At 46.1% G+C, this 17,300-nt stretch overlaps 1 protein-coding gene across 1 annotated transcript in view; it reads right to left on the minus strand.

The window, feature by feature from the left end:
• Nucleotides 1-13,266, minus strand: part of Ppargc1a (PPARG coactivator 1 alpha) — a 708,292-nt gene extending 695,026 nt beyond the window's left edge. The window contains exon 1 of the mRNA XM_008837326.3: nt 12,786-13,266. The gene's annotated coding sequence lies outside the window, so the exon portion shown is untranslated. The remainder of the gene's footprint in view (nt 1-12,785) is intronic.
• Between the last annotated feature and the right edge of the window lie 4,034 nt (nt 13,267-17,300).

Here is a 17,300-nt window from a genome sequence, read left to right on the forward strand (position 1 = left end):
CTGAAAACAGGCTTTTAAAAATATTTCATTTATTATTTTTATTTCATGTCTATGAGTGTATTGCCTGCATGTATGCAAGTGCACCCATGTTGTGCAATACCCGCGGAGGTCAGAAGAGGGTGTCAGATTCCCTGGAACCAGAGTTACAGACGGTTGTTAGCTGCCATGTGGGTGCTGGGATTCAAACCTGGGTCCTCTGCAAGAACAACCAGTGCTCTTAATGCTGAGCCATCTTTCAATCCCTAACCAAGCATTTTTACTGAATATCATACATAGTTCTTTAACATCTATTTTATTTCTGGGTCTGTATGCAAGACTAATGGTCCCTCTTTTCAGCAGGCAAACTCTCTTTCCTTCCACATCAGAGAGCCCTTGACAGTTCAAAGACACCCTGAAATCATCATACCTGACTATTCTGGTGCAGTGAAAGAATAAATAAGACCTTTAAAAAAAAATATTTATTGGAATACATGTAAACAATGAATCAATCCATTGTTTCTCGGAAATTTCTTCTTTGGGGCCAGTTTAATCAGGGGAAATAATTTTTTAATTATTTCTAATGCAACTGTTACTATCAGGGTCAGAAAAATCAATTAGCAATGGAACCCTGTTTCTTAGAATCATAAGCCTTTGACAAGCACTGCAGAGATGATTCCACTCCCATTTGTGAGGCTTTGGGTTCTTTTCTTCAAAGCCATGTAACCCTTTTAGGTTGACATCACTCGAAGCAAGGAGTCAAGGATTTCATTAGCACAGCTGCATGGGCCTCAGAGTGTGTCCCTGATTTCTGATGCTATTTCACTCTCTAGCTTGGGTGACTAGTTTTAATCTCAAAAAAGTTTAGCAATCCATTGAAGGGTAATAAAACCCCCAAATAAAACTTTACGTTGGATTTACTAATTAAAATGTTCTTTTGACATTGTCGACTGAGCAGATTTCAATGATGGAAAGATCTTAAATTTCACCCAAGTTTGAAAGCTTGCTGGCTTGCTGGTGAGAGAACGGGGTGGAAAACAACTCCCCAATCTATAAGACTGGCTCACAAGATCCCAACTCTGTTTGCTCCTTCCCTTTTCTAAGTAAGAGGTCAGCAGGGAGACTGCTGGTGGGTAAATCAATAACTCCAAAGGAGGCCTGGGGTTCACCCTGAAGAGTGCCTCCCTGTCCGTTTCCAAAGGCCAAATAATGACTGCCCTTCACTCTGAGCACATTCTCGATTTTTTCTCCTTGGTATTTCACACAGTTTAAAAGAGCTCATAACAGCCAGATGACAGGTAGTTAATGATAGGTACATAGACAGATAGGTAGATATATGATGGACAGACAGTAGATAGGTCAATTATATACATGGATGAATGATAGGTGACGGTAATATATGTATGTATTATACATATGGATAGATATGTCTATATATTTGAAATATAAGCATACAAAATACAGATAACATCCATCTACCCATACACCTATCCCTTGTTTATATACTGTAGACATATGTGTGTATGCACACATGCGTGCATGGGTGCATACGTGCGTGTGTGTGTGTGTGTGTCCTACATATTACAGATCCTTGTAGGCAGGAACAAGCATATTGCAGATGGTCAATACACTTTTATCAAGAGAAAAAATTGACCAAACCACCATGCCCATGCTGAACTACTTCCTCTCACACTTTCCTTCTTCCCAGAACACCCCCTCTTGCCCTGTTCCCATGCCCATTCCCTCTGCCCTTATCTTCTCCATTCCTCAAAGCCTAGAATATTTGCCATGATCTTCTGAAACCCTAAAAATCCTCCTGCAAGAATGAGTGTTCCTCCTCCATATGGAGGGCTGCTTCTTTCTTTGAACACCACTTTCTATCTCCTCTGAATCCAAACAAGGATCCTCATGGGATCTGCACCTATGTTGTAGACAGTATGCTTCCTTTATCTTTGATGCTCCTCTGTCCATGCACCCATTCATTCACCTAGTTGAAGGTAGTCCAGCATAACAGTTCACACATAGACTTGGAAAGTGGCCAAACTTAGATACAAATCCTGGCTCAGTCACCTGCCAGCTGTGTGATCTTGGTTAGGTCACCTCACCTCTCTGTTCCTGAGCTTCTTCATCTGTAATACATAACACTAAAAACAGTAGCTGCTCCATATGGATATTTTCCTGCATCAATCCATGGGAAACACTTTAAAGACTTCTCAGCATTAAAGTGTTTGGCAAATGGATTCTACTGTGATAGACTCAATATAATTTAATATATAACATTAATTATATATTGATATATATAAATTATCAGTATAATTTTATATATAATATAATCTGCTGTTTCCCTGATCCTCTCCAAGTAGGTACCCCATACAGAGAAATGGCTGAGAAATCATATCTGGACTCCACCCTTTGTTTGCCCATAACAAAGGTCTTCCAGGTCCAAGGTCCCCCTGAGCCCTCACTAACTGTATTAGGAATGTCATCACTCCTGCCCTCTCATGGGGGCAGCATCTCTTCTGCTCTGCCCTGCACAGCACACACATAGTGGGTGAACCATCTCCCCAGCGTTCACCTCACAAGACCTCCAACTTTTAAAGCCTTTTTTCCATTCCCTCCTGCAGTTCCCTCGACTTCACAGGAAGCATCTTTACTAGCATCTGTTCAGCCCGACTCCCGTCATTAGATACATTCTTGTGTGTTTATAATGCACCACTGATTTGTTTCAGACTAAATCTTGGGATCTAAAAATAAAGTGATGTTGAACATATTTCTTTGCATATTAACTTTAAGGAAATGGATTAATCTTTTAGAAATAATCAAAAATGAATGATCCACTCAGCGTGCAGCAGTTACCAAAAAGCATAAAAATGTAATCCCCTTGGATTCCTGTTTTCCCCTTTAATACTGTCTGAATTTATCAAGTGTATACGTTATAATTTTTCATTTTAAAAATTAAGAGGTTTAAGTGAGTCTATGGTAACCCAACCATGTCCTTCCCTGGGGACACTTTAATGGAAACAGGGTTCATTTGTTCCCCAAGTCAGATTCCCATTTTCAAAAATGACATTGCAGAATTGGTTTCATCTTCCCAAGAGGTGGAGCACAGCAATAAATAAAGTGACACAGGGAACAGCAGGAAAGTTGTTTTCTGAAATCGCAGCTATGTATCTGGCACATGCATTCTGTCTGCTACAGGTTGGGCATGGTGAAGGACCAGGAGCCTAAACAGTCATGGCTTTCTCTCCAAAGGAGAATGGAAGGCTGGAAGGGGACAGGGGCATACAAGAAATGGCAATCAAGGGTTCAGGGAAAGGAGCATTAGGACTGAGAGTCCGTCCTTGCTGAAATCAAAATATAATTTACCTGTTAGATAGATCATATAAAATGGTTCTCCCTTCAACCTCTGCTGATACATACCCATACTCAATTGACTTCTCCCTTATTGGGACCTGAAAACGCTCCCAGTCACCGACCCTTGGATATTCATCTGTCACCTAAACTTGGTGACATAATTCAATGCATTTCTGTTACTCAGAAAGGGCTACATACACAAAAAGGTGTGCATTCTAGGTGGAACGCAAAATAATGAGGCAAAATGCAGTTCATAAAATGCAATTGTTCCGTGCCAGTTTCATTTCAGAAGAGGGAGGGGCTACAGCCAACTGCGTGGGAACAATTACCAAATTGTCAATGGAATTCAATAAATGTTGTTTAAAAAAACTAATTATTTGTTACAATAACCAGCTACTACTGCCACTTTGTATGTGAAGGTTTGTAAACTACTTCCATTTGAAATGTAATTGATTCCATTTTTATCATTTGTTCAAGTTTATGTGGTTGTTCTCATCCTAAGAGATGATAACATCTATTTTCAGCAAATTATACATTATAATTCCTCATTCAAAAGCTGTAACAGAAAACAAAAATGCTAATTTATGCTGTAAACGAAACTACAGAATCATAATCACTCATTGTTAACATTAGGGACTAAACTGCTGCTGGAAATAATAAATTGGGACAAAATGTGGTTAAGGTTGTTGGTTAGTTTCCTTCCTTTTCTTTGTGTCTTTTTCTGACCAGTTTGTTTCTGGACACAATCAACACCCTTTCTAAGACTCTTTCCTACAAGAGATGTCTTGGGTGTCTTGTCTTCATCTTCCGGTAGACAACCAGACATTCACTTTGTCCCTTAGCTATTACCTGCAGCTCCATTTCAAATGTACAGGAAGGCGTGTTCACAAAGCAATCAGAACTGCACTCTACAGAGGGAAGCATATTAGACCCACACACCTGCTTCTCCACATTTCATTAAGTCTCGACTCCCTACATTTCCCTTCACAGCAGCTATCTTCCCCTCCCCCACTACAGGCTCCCCGGTGTTAGGTCCCTCTGCAGCCCCTCTGATCAAAGGGAGACTTCCCCAGGCACGAGCTCCCCCTCTGCTCAAGCTAATGAATACACCAAAGAAATAAATACATGTACACAAGCTCAGTTACTTTCAATAAATCAGGTCGATTTTTATTAACAAAAAAGGGGAGAGAGGGAGATCTGGCGCCATATTCCAGAAAGGCATGGGGCTTTGTTTAAATAAGTATCTTTGGGTGAAAAGACCGTAACACCACCTAATGACATTTTCCTCTTTTCTTCTTTCTTAAATCATATAATAATCCAAAAGAAAAGAAATATTTAAATAAAAGTATTATATCAAAATTGTGAATTCTGTGAAGAGACCGAAAAGTCGCACTGCCTGGGAGAGTGAATCACTTTTCTGCTGCCCTTTTATTTAATGCCATCTGCTGCACACATTTACCTCTTTGCTGGCAAAGTGTGATCATTGATTTCCTATGGTGTCTCTGGAAGGAAGTTCTGCTTCCTTGATGATGGCTACAAAGGGGAGGTGACCCTATTCTCATTCCAATGCAAACCCTGCACTTTTACATTTCTGCTAGGGCCACAGGAAATGTGAAGCCAGCCAGAAACTCTGCCCTCCCTGTAGACACTGTCTTGCTGTAGCCACTGACATTTAATGTCTTCCCTCCCCTTCCCACAACGGTACTGTGGAAGAACACAATATAAGGGCCCGACCACTAAAAGGCATTAGCTCGTGATGGACAGAAATGTTAGGTGCACTACTTGGTACAGAAGGCACCTGTTATAACACGGGGGTGATGAGAAAGGTAAGCTTCGGATTGAATCCAAAACATAACTGCTCCCTTCTAAAATGAACATGGATGTGTGCCTAAAGGTGTATTTGAGAGAGTGTGTCTGAGAGAGAATGTGTGTGAGAGAAAAAGAGTATGTGAGAGAATGTGTGCAAAAGATAGTGCATGAATGTGTATGCGAGTATATAAGTGTGTGAGAGACAGTGCCTGTGTGAGTGTGTGTGAATGGTGAAAGACAGTGTGAGTGTGCAGGAGAAAAAGTTTATATGAGTGTGTGAATGTGTGTGAGGGTGTGAGACAGTGTGTGAATGTGTGTATGAGTGTATGTGTGTGTAAATGTGTGTGTGAGAGAGACAGTGTGTGTATGAATGTGTGTATGAGAACATATGAGTATGTGAGAATTTGTGTGAGAAAATGTGAATGTGTTTGTGAGTGTGTTTATGTGTGAAAGTGTGTGAAAGTATACGTGTGCATAAGAGTGCATGTGCATTTGTATGTGAATGACAGTGTGTATATATGTGTGAGAATGTGTGTGTGTGATTGTGTACGTGAGAGAGTGTGTACATGTGTGAGAGAATGTGTGTGTGTATGAAAGTGTATGCATGTGTGTCAGAAAGACAATATGTGTGTGTGTGTGTGTGTGTGTGTTGTTTGGGGGCTGTATTAGTTACTTTTCTGTTGCTGTGATAGAAACATTGACCAAAGCAACTTATGGAAGGAAGAGTTTATTTGAGCTTATGGGTCCAGGGGAATTACAGTCCATCATGGCAGGGAGGCATGGTGGCTGGAGTTGGCTGGGGCAGGAACAGAAAGCAGAGCACTCACATCTTCAAGGAGGCACAGGAAGCAACAGAGCCCACCTCCAGTGACAAGCTTGTTATGGCCTAGCCACACCTTCTATCACCTCCCAAAACAGTGCCACCAACTGAAGACAAAACGTCCGAATACTTGGAGCCTGTGGGGGACATTCCCAATCAAACCATCACAGGGGGGTTGTTTGTTGTTTTGGTTTTTTGAGACAGCATCTCACTATGCAGCTCTGGTTGACCTGGAACATGGTATGTAGACTAAACTGGCCTCAAAGTCATAGAGATTTACCTGCCTCTGCCTCCTGAATGCTGGGATTAAAGGCATGTGCCACCATGCCTGTGTGTGTGTCTGTGTGTCTGTGTGTGTGTGTGTGTGTCTGTGTGTGTGTGTATCTGTTGATGCATCTGAATAATTATAAAATCATTCTATTTGATTTGGGAAGTTGTCAGTCTTAAGACCCCATTTGTCTTTATGAATGGATCAACTATTCAAGCCAAAAAGAATGGTAAACTCAAACATCCAGCCCATTACCAAGAAGGGAACAAAACACTAAGTAGTTACAGTTGGTTCCAAGAAAAAAGACAGCTTCACCAAGGAGAATTCAGTTGGGTGATTAAAAAAGAAAAAAAAATGGGGGGCTGAGGAGATGGCCCAGTCAATAAAATCAGTAAAGTGCTGTACAAACTTGAAACCCAGCACCCACATGAAAAGCTCACTGAGGTGCTACAATCCCAGCATTAGGGAGGCAGAGACAGGAGGATCCCCTGGGGCTTGCTGGTCAGACAGTCTAGACAAAGTGGTGAGCTCCAGATTCAATGAGAGATCTTGTCTCAAAACTAAGATGGAGAGCAAGAGAGGAAGATACTTGATGTCAGCCTCTGGCCTCCTCATGCATGTGCACATGCACCAGCACACACGCATGAGCATGTACATATGTGTATGCTACATACACCAAAAAAGTAAAAAAGGACAAAAAGAGAGAGAAAAGAGGGCAGAATTGGGCAAGCAAAGGAGCTGTCCACTATTTCATGAAGTTGTCAAATAAATGGTGTCATCAGAAACTTACTAGTAATGAATATGTGGCCTTGTGGTATCTTCTAGTTGAAGAGTGAGCAGAGTGGGCAAAGGAAGAGGAAGCTGGCCTTGGGCTGCCTAGCCAGTCCCCCAACTTCTCCTAAGTAGCACTTAAGTCTGACTGGTTTGTGTCCTCTGTAAAATAGGAACAAGAAAAGTGCCTACCTCCTATGTTTTTACCGAGATTAAATGAGTTATTAAAAATGGTAGTCACAGGCTGGAGAGATGGTTCAGCAGTTAAAAACACTGGCTGCTCTTGCAGAGGACCTGGGTTGGGTTCCCAGGACCCACATGGCTGCTAACAGCCGTCCTTAACTCCAGTTCCAGGTGATCCGATGCCCTCTTCTGGCCTCCTCAGGCATTGCATGACACAGGTGCACTTGACATGCAGGCAAAACACTCATACACATATAATAAAAATAATAAATAAAATATTTTTAAATGGTAGTCACTCTTATCAACACTGATCCCAAGTTTATAGAAATTTACAAAAGTTTAAGAATATTTTCAAGTCAATACCTAAAGGAAGTTATTCTTTAAGGAAAACTTACCAAAAAAAGCCTAAGTCACTATAAGTCTCTTTCACTTTCTTTTTTAATGTTTTTAGGTGTGTACAGATGCATATGTGTGGGTTCATGTGCATTGGGAGGCCAGAGGACAAGCTCAGGTGTTATCCTCAAGAATACAGTCCACTTCCTTGGAGGCAGCATCTCTCATTGATCTGGAGCTCACCAATTAGGCTAGACTGGCTGGCCAGTGAGCCCTAGGCATCCTCCTATCTCTACTTCTCCATCGTGCCACTATGCCTGGCATTTTTATGTGAGCTCTGGAGATGGAACTCAGATCCTCCCACTTACAAGCTTTGACTCATCTCTATGGATCCAAACACTGTTGCCGCTTTAAGAATTATGGAATATCCAAAAAGGAAAAAAATACATATTCATCTCTACCTGGTACTTTCTGCTTTGGCCATTGCTATTTGTGGAAATCATGCTAAGCTTCCTCTATTTCCCTTAAAAACAAAAACAAAAATACAAACAAGACAGGCAGAACAAGCTTTCAACAACTTACCCACATTCATTAATGACTCTGTATTGAAACGTCTACGTTGCTTGAAAAGACAGAGTTTAAAGAACTACAAGTCATGCCTACCAAAAGTGTAGAGGTGATTCAAAATGGACACTGCCTTCTCTGAAAAGCTAGATCTCAAATGCTCTTTCCAGGATGCCATTTTATATTTCAAGTCTAGAAAATTTGGTGATGCAGAAGGCAAAGGTGAGTTTAAAAGGGTAACCATACCTGATGGGACCGCCTCTTTCACGAACTCAGGGTAAACTACCAGGTAACCAAAGAACTGACCAATCAGGTGAGGAAAGTCAGATGTCTGGCTTCATGGACACCCAAGCAGTCAGTTAACTGGCTCCATTTTTCACTTTCAATTGATTGATTCTGCATCATACAGACCTGGCCTTCTTGGATCTGGGCTTACATAGTGACAACCAATAAGGTGACCTAGGTCCAAAACACAAGCAGGTAATGACCACTGCAGAGTCAGCTTCACGATGGAGATAGAAAGCTTAAACAACTCTGGGGGAGAATCCCAGGTTGAAAAGCACAACATGAAAAGAGAAAGCTCAGGTTTTGTAAGCTGGCTCTACTGCCATCCCTAGGCGTGAAACTGTAAATTAGAGAATGCTCTGTATCTGCTGCACTGAGCCAAAGCAGACACATCTCACAGACACACTTTAATTGGGGGTTTCATTCTAACTGAAGAAGTAAATTCCACCTCAGCAGATGCTCCCCCCACCCCACTCCACTCCTACCCCCACACACTTCCAGTGACATGTTTTGCACATTGGCAAGTGGATACAAAATACCTGCAACACAGTCTCCTCAGATACAGGATGGAATTTCCCAGTTTTAAAATGGTAACAGATGTAGTTTCGGCTCTAATACACATTGGACTCTGTCTCAAAAGAAAAAAAAAATTACCATCCTCCCCAGCTTTGATAAAATGTCACAGAATAACTAAAACCCTTCCCTTCAAGAATGATCTGTAGCTAGGATTTTATTTGTTTGCTTGGTTTGGGTTTGGGTTTTTTTTGTCTGTTTGCTTGTTTTTATTTGCATGGTTTTAATGCTGAATAAATGCGTCATTTGTTCCCAGATTTCTGGGTCTATATTTCAACAACCTGCACCTTCATTATATTTTTCACTTGCTTGTTTATAATGAGAGGCATCATAATCATGTTTCTTGTGAAAATGAAAGTAATCAAAATGCCTTGTGATTCCAGGAAAGGAGCCTCTAAGTAGATATGCCTGCCTGCTATTGATGTTGTAAAAAGGTTTCTTTTACATGGTATTAGATGTTGAGAGCACATCATATTGATCTAGAAATAAAAAGCTTGATTTTTTTAGTACAGTCAACCCTTACCTTCATAAGCACTTTATAACACTAAGAAGAGGGTTTTATTTTTAATTGAGGTAGAGTAAACAAATTATACTTGAAGAACGTTGCTATTTTTAGAGAATGAAGGATTTGTAAGCTTTTTGGCAGCAATTCAGGTAAAATCATGAATAAGTCTCACTCTTTCAAATTTGGCCCAGGCCTCTTCTCAGCGAAGCTCGGCCCAAATCCTGAGATAGGATTTCAAACTACTGCTTTTGTTTTCTCCTTTTTCTTCATAGGAACAGTTGGGAGCAATTTTCATATTCATTTGCCCATGCTCAGACGCTGAAGAGGCAAACGAGATCAGCAAGGCTCTAAAGCATACATTGTACGTGCCCCTGGCCGTGGCTGCGCTGGAAGCTGCAAGCCCTGGTTTCACGCACAGCTCAACAGCACTTCCCACCAGACCGCTTCGGTAGCAGGTAACGCCCCTTCCCCTAATGATATACATCTTTCATTTGTTTTTGTACTTTATCTTAAAGTTCATACCGCACCACTGGAGGAGGAAATCAATACCTCATATCATCCCCTTTCCCCGCCATCAAATTCCACTGTATTCAGAGCTCCCCAGTACCAGTATGTGAGCTAATCACCCTCCACAGAGCAGCGCCAGCTGGTTTATCAGAAATCCTTTCCATTTTCTTAGCAACATGAGTCTCCTTTTCCAGAAGAAAGATGTTGCCTTTGGGGGAAAATACTTATCCTAACCAAGTTAAACTAACTTTACCCCGAGAGAAGCAGATAGTTTTCCTCTTTTGAAAACTATCCCCCCCCCGCACCGCCCCCGGTGAGGACTCCCAACCTTGTGGGGACTCCCAATCTTGTGCCCTACAAACCTGCCCTGCACTCCCTCCCACCTCCTCCGGTTTCCAAGGAGTTTACAGGCGATTGCCTGTCTGGGCGAAATCCGGCCGCGGCCCTCCACGTTTCCACGCTCTCGATGTGTTTCCTATCTCATTAAGGATGCTGCTAAACCTCCCGTGGCTCTCAAGCGGCAACACTGCTTGCCTCCCGACACCGGGTCTCCCAGCTCTCCTCCTCCGGAGGAATACCAAGTGGCGGAGTTGCGGCTCCCTGAGGTGCAGGTCTGAGGCACGCGCCTGGAAACTTAGCCTAACGCTTCTGACTCCAGGAATGGGGGGCGCGGCGCCGCCGAGGAATCCCGAAGCCGGGCCGGTGGCGGGTGTGTGCTTCAAGCCTGGGTCCCCGCCTCGGTCCTCAAAGGCTAGCTGGGGTTGGCTTCTGACTCATCGACAAGCACACGCGCGCGGACACACACAGACACACACACACACACACACACACACACACACACACACACAGATACCAACACGGGCGCACGGTTGCTGGCTCCTGGACACGAGTCTGCCAAGCCCAAGGGTCGGTGGCTCCCGCAACCCCAAGCCGGTCTAGGAAGGCGTGGAAAGAGCACCCACGGCCAGTCCCTCGGGGTGGCGTGACGCGGAGGAAAGCCTCCCCCACCCCGCCACGCAAGCCACCTGCAGCCAAAGCGCCTTTTGACCCCATCTATGACTTTTCAGGGTCCTCAACTCCAATCGTTTGTGCGACCCCCTCCGCAGCTCCTGCAAGTTTTCGCTGGCGGCTGGGCCTGCCCTCTCCCTGCGCCCCGGGGCCCCAAGCCCGGCACTCGGCCGGCTGATCCAGGGACCGCCAGGCAGCTGGCCGGAGCTCGCCGCGATCTCGGGCCGAGAGGTGGCTGCAGGAACCTCTCGGAGCTCCGGGCAGCTTCGGTGTTATTCACCGATCTAGAGGGCCCAAGCCGGAGACGAGAGGTCGCCACCTGGCCACTACTACTTTGGCAATTTGTGTCTGGGAGACATGGGTGATGCGGGACTACCGGAGGACATTTTTCGGTTGTTTGGCTTTTAGGGTTTTTGCTTCGGATCCCCCCACCCACCCATTCCCTCACCCCCGACTCCCCGGGAGCTCTCAGGGGCGCGCAGAGCTCAGGGCTCGGGAGGGAGCATGCCAGAGCCGGCAACCGAGGCCAGAGGCTGTCGCGGGGGGCGGGGGGGGGGGCTCCCGAGAGAGATCCGAGAAGCCGCTGGACCCAGCTCTCTCCATCAGCATCCTCAGTCTCTCGGGCCCGCGCCCCCGGGAGCGCGCCCTGGCGGGCCCAGGAACTCCCCACTCCTGGAACGGCCCACCGAGTTGCTACTGCCTTCTGCAAGCTCCTCCACCCAGCTTCTGGCCCCAACTTTCCCCCGCCGGACACTCGCGCAGACAGACAGACAGACACACACACACACACACACACACACACACACACACTCCTCCCTCCCTGAACCGCAGCTCCACTTCCCTTGTAGTTAATGACAGATGTCTGTAGACTTTCACCAAACAAGCAGTGGGGGCAGCAGGCTACAACAGTTATTTAATTAAAAGGCATTTTTCCTCTAATTCTTGCTCAAGCTCCCGGAATAGCTCTGGCAACCCCCTCGCAGACCCCAGCACATGTCTGTCTCTCCAGGTAACCCGTGGCCCGCTGACACCCGTCTCCTTCCACGCCCCCACTGTCCGCTTTCACCCCCAGCTTCCCCCGGTCCCCCGAGTCACACCGACACACACACACACACACACACACACACACACACACACACATACACACACACACACCTACAGGCCGGCGGCGGGGAGCGTGCAGGACACGATGCAGCCGGACTGCATTGCACAGTCATCAAAGTTAAGTGTGTGTTTGTGGGGTGCTCGTGCGCGCCCGGGGAGGCGCGGGGTCGAGAGGAGCGGAGCCTGCACTCTGCCTACCCCCCAACCCCCGCGGGTCAGGGGAAGCCTCTACTTGCGATTGCAGCCATTTTAGGGAAAAAGGTGGCTGGGGCCCCTGGGGAGTGGAGAGAGGTACAGCACGTCGCGGGGGGCTAGCCGCTCGGCTGCCCCCGGGCGCAACTGGAGGGCCGGCTGGCGCTGGGCGCACAGGGGCGCCGCGCCCGCGGCGACTTGGGGAAGGTTGCGCTGGAGTTCCCTGCTTTTGCCTGGAGTTGCTTCTTTCTCGGGTTCCCGCTGGGCTGGGAGGATTTTTGGGGGGTGGGGTAGGTGTCCATGGCAGAATGGGCACCGGAGGGACGCGAAAGACCCTGGAACCTGGAGAGCTGGCACTGGGGAGAAGGGGGACACCTCTGTCGCCGGTTGGCGCTGACCCAGACAGTGCGACCCACTTGGTCCCCCATCCTCCCCACCCCCTCCCCGAGCCTCTGTCTCCCTGTCTGGTGCCAAGTGAGCGAGCGACGGGGGGCACGGGGCGCGACGCCGCCTGCCACCGAGACACCCCTTACCTGGTTGGAAGGGGTTTCCCAGGAGGAGTCGTAGTTGTAAAAGAAGGAGAAGGTGTCTTCTGACAGCCCGCAGCCCGCCATGCTCTGGATGCAAATAAAATGAGGAAAGAAAAAAAAAAAAAAGCGCGCACACACACACACACACACACACGCACACACACACACAAAAGCAACCAAAAATGTTCCAAATCAAATGAAATCAATAAGGCAGCTGAAATTCTCCCGCAAATAAAGAAAAGGAGGGGGGAAGGGAATGGCCGAGGGGACGGGAACTCTCGGCGGTGCTCCCTCTCGGATTGAGCAGGGATGCTCGGGCTGCTGCCGCTGCCGCCGCCGCTGCCGCCGCCGCCGCCGCTGCCGCCTTCTCAAGACGGTACCTAGAGAGGTTCGTCCTGACTCGGGCAGCAGCCGCCGCCGCCGCCGCCTGTGCCGGCTGCGTGTGTGCGCGCCCGAATGTGTGTGTGTGCGCGTGTGCGTGTGCGTGTGTGCCGTGTGTGTGCGCGCAGAGCGAGAGACCGCAGGGGAGGCGAGAGGGGAATGAGCGAGCCAGCCGGGATGCAGGGCGCAGAGGCAGAGCGGGCGGGCGGGCGTGTGCGCGCGAGGCTGGGTGAGTGCGTGTGTGCGCGAGTGTGTGTGTGAGTGTGTGTGCGTGTGCGCGCGCGCACTCCTGGGTGTGCGTCTGTTTGGGGAGCTCACCGGAGAGCCGGGGTTGTCACGTGGGCTCCCCGACTCCGCCGGCTGCCGGGGACAGCCTGTACTACAGCCCAGGCCACTAAATCAGCCCGCGCCACCAGACCTTTGCAGCCCCTGCCGCCAGCGAATCTCCTCGGCTTCCCTGCCTGGCTGTGCGCTCCCCGGGACGGCAGGGGGCGCGGGTGCGGCCGTGGGCAGGTGTGAGGACGCTGAGGGGTCGCCCCAAGCCCAATGAGGGGAGAGAAGGATGCCTGGCAGACACACAGCATCCCACTACAGCCGGCATCCTCCTGCAAACCTTCCTCCCACCCTGCTGGAAGATTCTTTTCATCTTAATTCCTAAAATTGCTTTCCCATGCAGGGACCCTTCTACCAGCCACGAGGAAATCATGTTCACACAGTTGCTACGTCTCGATTTTCTTTCTGCCCCGGTGCCTCTAGTCCTCTCCACTACACACACACACACACACACACACACACACACACACACGCTGGTGGCAGCCTCCTCCCATCCTAAACGCAAACCCACTTCCTTTGCCGGTTGCTGTACTTGGGCGAAGTCAATGCTACATCAAACTAGGCTAGGCTGAGAGGACTAGAAAGTGGATTTAGGAGACAATGCTGCCCCAGCAGGAAAGGCTCTGATTTGGCGTTCTGTTGATTTAACAGCTCAAAAACGAAAAAATAAAAAATAAAAAAAATAAATAATAATAATAATAATAATAAGCGATTTTGTAGCCTTTTGCACTGGAGCTGGGCCCCTTGAGTCACAATTCTTTGAGGAGAACTATTCTCTTAAGTTCATTATATGTTATAAAAATGAAAATGGATATAATTTTCTCCCCTCCCCCAGCCAAGGTAGTTCAAGACTAAACCTTTGTTTCTTAATAACTGAGTAGGTGAAAGTTTTTTCCCCTTGGGAATCGATTCTTTCTTTACTTCCGTCTTTTCCTGGATAGTTATGGAAAGTAAAATTCAAATAAAAGCTGGCATATCTGTATAAGATGTTCTTCCAAAATGCTTGAATCTTCACAGGAAAATTTGCAGACATTCTCTTAGAGGCAGTTTATACTGTTTTCTTTCTGAATCCTTTTTTTTTTTTTTTCAAGTGCTGTATATTTCTGCTCAATTTTGTTTTTCCAAGAGTTCACACTTCCTCTTCTAAATTCCCCATGTAAGGTCAAAGTCCTCTGTGAAATAAACATTTCCACAGCAACCCAGTGATGTCACAAACCTGGGCTCATGTTTCCAAAAGGGAAATAAAGCATGAAGAAGCCTCCCTCCAGAAAGACAGCTCCTTTTTTTCTTGCAAATAGAATGGTCCCTGAGTTTCTGAGTTTATATAGCACATTTCTGGCTAAGTACCTGTTTTCTTTTTCTGAGATTGACTTATTATGAGATTGACTTTCTGAGGTATGTACAATGACCTTTAAAAAAAAAAAATAGGTCAACATTCTGTCTTCCGAGTCCATGAAGAATGACATTTCAAATCAGTGGTCCCTGGATGTATTGACCACTACAGCTTTTAGTAATAAGAGAGAGGATTATTTAAAAAAAATAAATAAACTGTTGTTTGAGAGAACATTAAGAGATGAAATTTAATGTAACTTCAGAATCAAGTAATGATAACTGATTGAGCTTGAAAAATGCCGTCATTTTTTTAAAGTATTAGACTACAGGAATTGGATTCATTTATCAAAATTAATGCTGATCTCACCCACATGGACTAGAGGGGCATCTCCCCTGTTGGTCCTTCCTTGGTGTCCTGAGTCTTCCAGCTGAGAAAGAGGGACTACCATGTTGCCACCATTTCAATCTCCCTGAGATGCCACATATTAAATACAAAGGAACTAGACACTACAAAGTTAGGCCCAAAGCCCAGGGCTTCTTAACTGAATAAAGTAGTTTAGCCCAAGTTAATATTTAGTCCTGCTTCCCTGATTTCAGCCACAGTTCCCCCTTCTAAGCCAGTGGGAATTACTTCAGGCTCTGCTATCATGGCTCCTACTTCTTGAATGAGTAGATGTATTTATCACAAAAACGCTGGAGGAAGCAGGATTCTTTGTCCCCATTCTACAGATGAAGAAATGAGCTCAGAGATGTACTGGGTCACCTAGCAATGAGATGGAAGGACTCAAAGCCCAGATTTGTGAGCCTACTTGCTTCTCCCTTCCAGGTGCATTCCTGCACTGCCATTTCCCATGCTCAAGCCCACAAATGAAGGCAGTGGTTCTGAGCCTCCCAGTGCCCCAAAATGATGACAAGGGGACATTTGTCCTGAGCCCTGTTCGATATTTGGGGAAGAGCTATTTGATTAAATGGTTGGGTTTTGTTTTCTGAAGCAGGATCTTACTCTATATCCCAGGATGACCTAAAACTCACTATGTAGTCCAGGCTGGCCTCCAACTCATAGCAACCCTCCTGTCTCAGCCCTTGTCACCTATTGGGATTATACATGTGAGCCACCACACTTGTCTTTATTTTTGTTTTATAGATGAAGAAATTGAGTCTCAAAGGAAGACCCTCAAATTCCTCTACTACCTAACAGCTATAAATAGCACAGCTGAGTCTTGAAAATAAGACTTTTGGCTTGATACTTCTCTTTCTCTGAAAGCTGGTCTCTCCAGTTGCCAAACACAGGGAAACACACAGATTCATCAGTCGGGTCCAGAGCCCGCAGAGGCATCTAGGGAGGAAAAGGGAAACACAGGTGACAAGAACAAGAACTTTCTTGGCATACACACAGGGGAACATTTGCATAAATGAAGTCTGGCTTCTAGCCATAAACATTTGGCTCCCCTCAAACCTCTAGCACTTGACTTTTTAACAGGGACACCCCCAAAGAAGGCCGCCAGAGTAGGTTTCTGATGAAATGTCTCCTTCTCCATCCTGCTTCCGAGGCAGCCCCATCATCCTGAAAGAATTCTGCCTTGCTCAGTAGGTGTGCTCACCTGGTGAGAGCACAGTAACCTGGAAGTTTGTTTGCTAGCTCCCAGCAACATGAAAACAAGCCATCTTCCCCTCTACCCCCACTGGGGCCAGAACAGATGGAGCCAGGCCCTTGGGAAGCCCAGGGAGCTGCCAGCTCATTGAGAAACGACTGCTCCAGCCACCTTGCCAACTCCTCACTGTGCAGGAGGCAGACGTCTGAAGATGGAAACCCCAAACAGCAAGCCTTTTAATTTCCAGATTCACAGTGTTGCGTCTCCCAAACAAACCAAACTTTTCTTCTACATGTCTTCCTCTACCAATACTGCCAAGTCACAAGTTGTGATGCTGACAATGCATGATATACTGATTTGCTATCATCCCATTGATGAGAACTTCATCTTTATCCATAAACACTTTCCCCCTAAGAACTAAATTTTGTAGTAATCTCTTGTTGGGAATTGGTTAATAGTCCAGATGATGCTGGGACAGTTTCCTTGTTTATAAATGTGGTGCATTAACACTCTCATACCACTAGGGTGCCATTTAGTGATTGGCTGCTCCCCTCTGCAGATGCAAGAGGCCAAATTCTTATAGATGTGGATTAAAAAAAATGATCATTTTGATGAAAACTGCAGATGGGAAGCAGATGTATACACAGAGGAAGTAGATTTCATCGTCTCTCTCCTTTATTAAAATCAAGTCTGCTGGTTCTCTCTCTCTCTCTCTCTCTCTCTCTCTCTCTCTCTCTCTCTCTCCCCCTCTCTCAACCTCTCCCCCCACCCCCTCTGTGTGTGCAATGCCTTCAGAGCCAACCATGAATTCAGCTATAAGTGGCACAGCTAGGTCTGAACCAAAGCGTTCTGGTCCACCATAGTATTCCAAGCAAAGTAA

The sequence above is a fragment of the Nannospalax galili genome, unplaced genomic scaffold (genome assembly GCF_000622305.1).
Source record: "Nannospalax galili isolate Female #2095 unplaced genomic scaffold, S.galili_v1.0 scaffold777, whole genome shotgun sequence".
Classification (NCBI taxonomy): Eukaryota; Metazoa; Chordata; class Mammalia; order Rodentia; family Spalacidae; genus Nannospalax; species Nannospalax galili.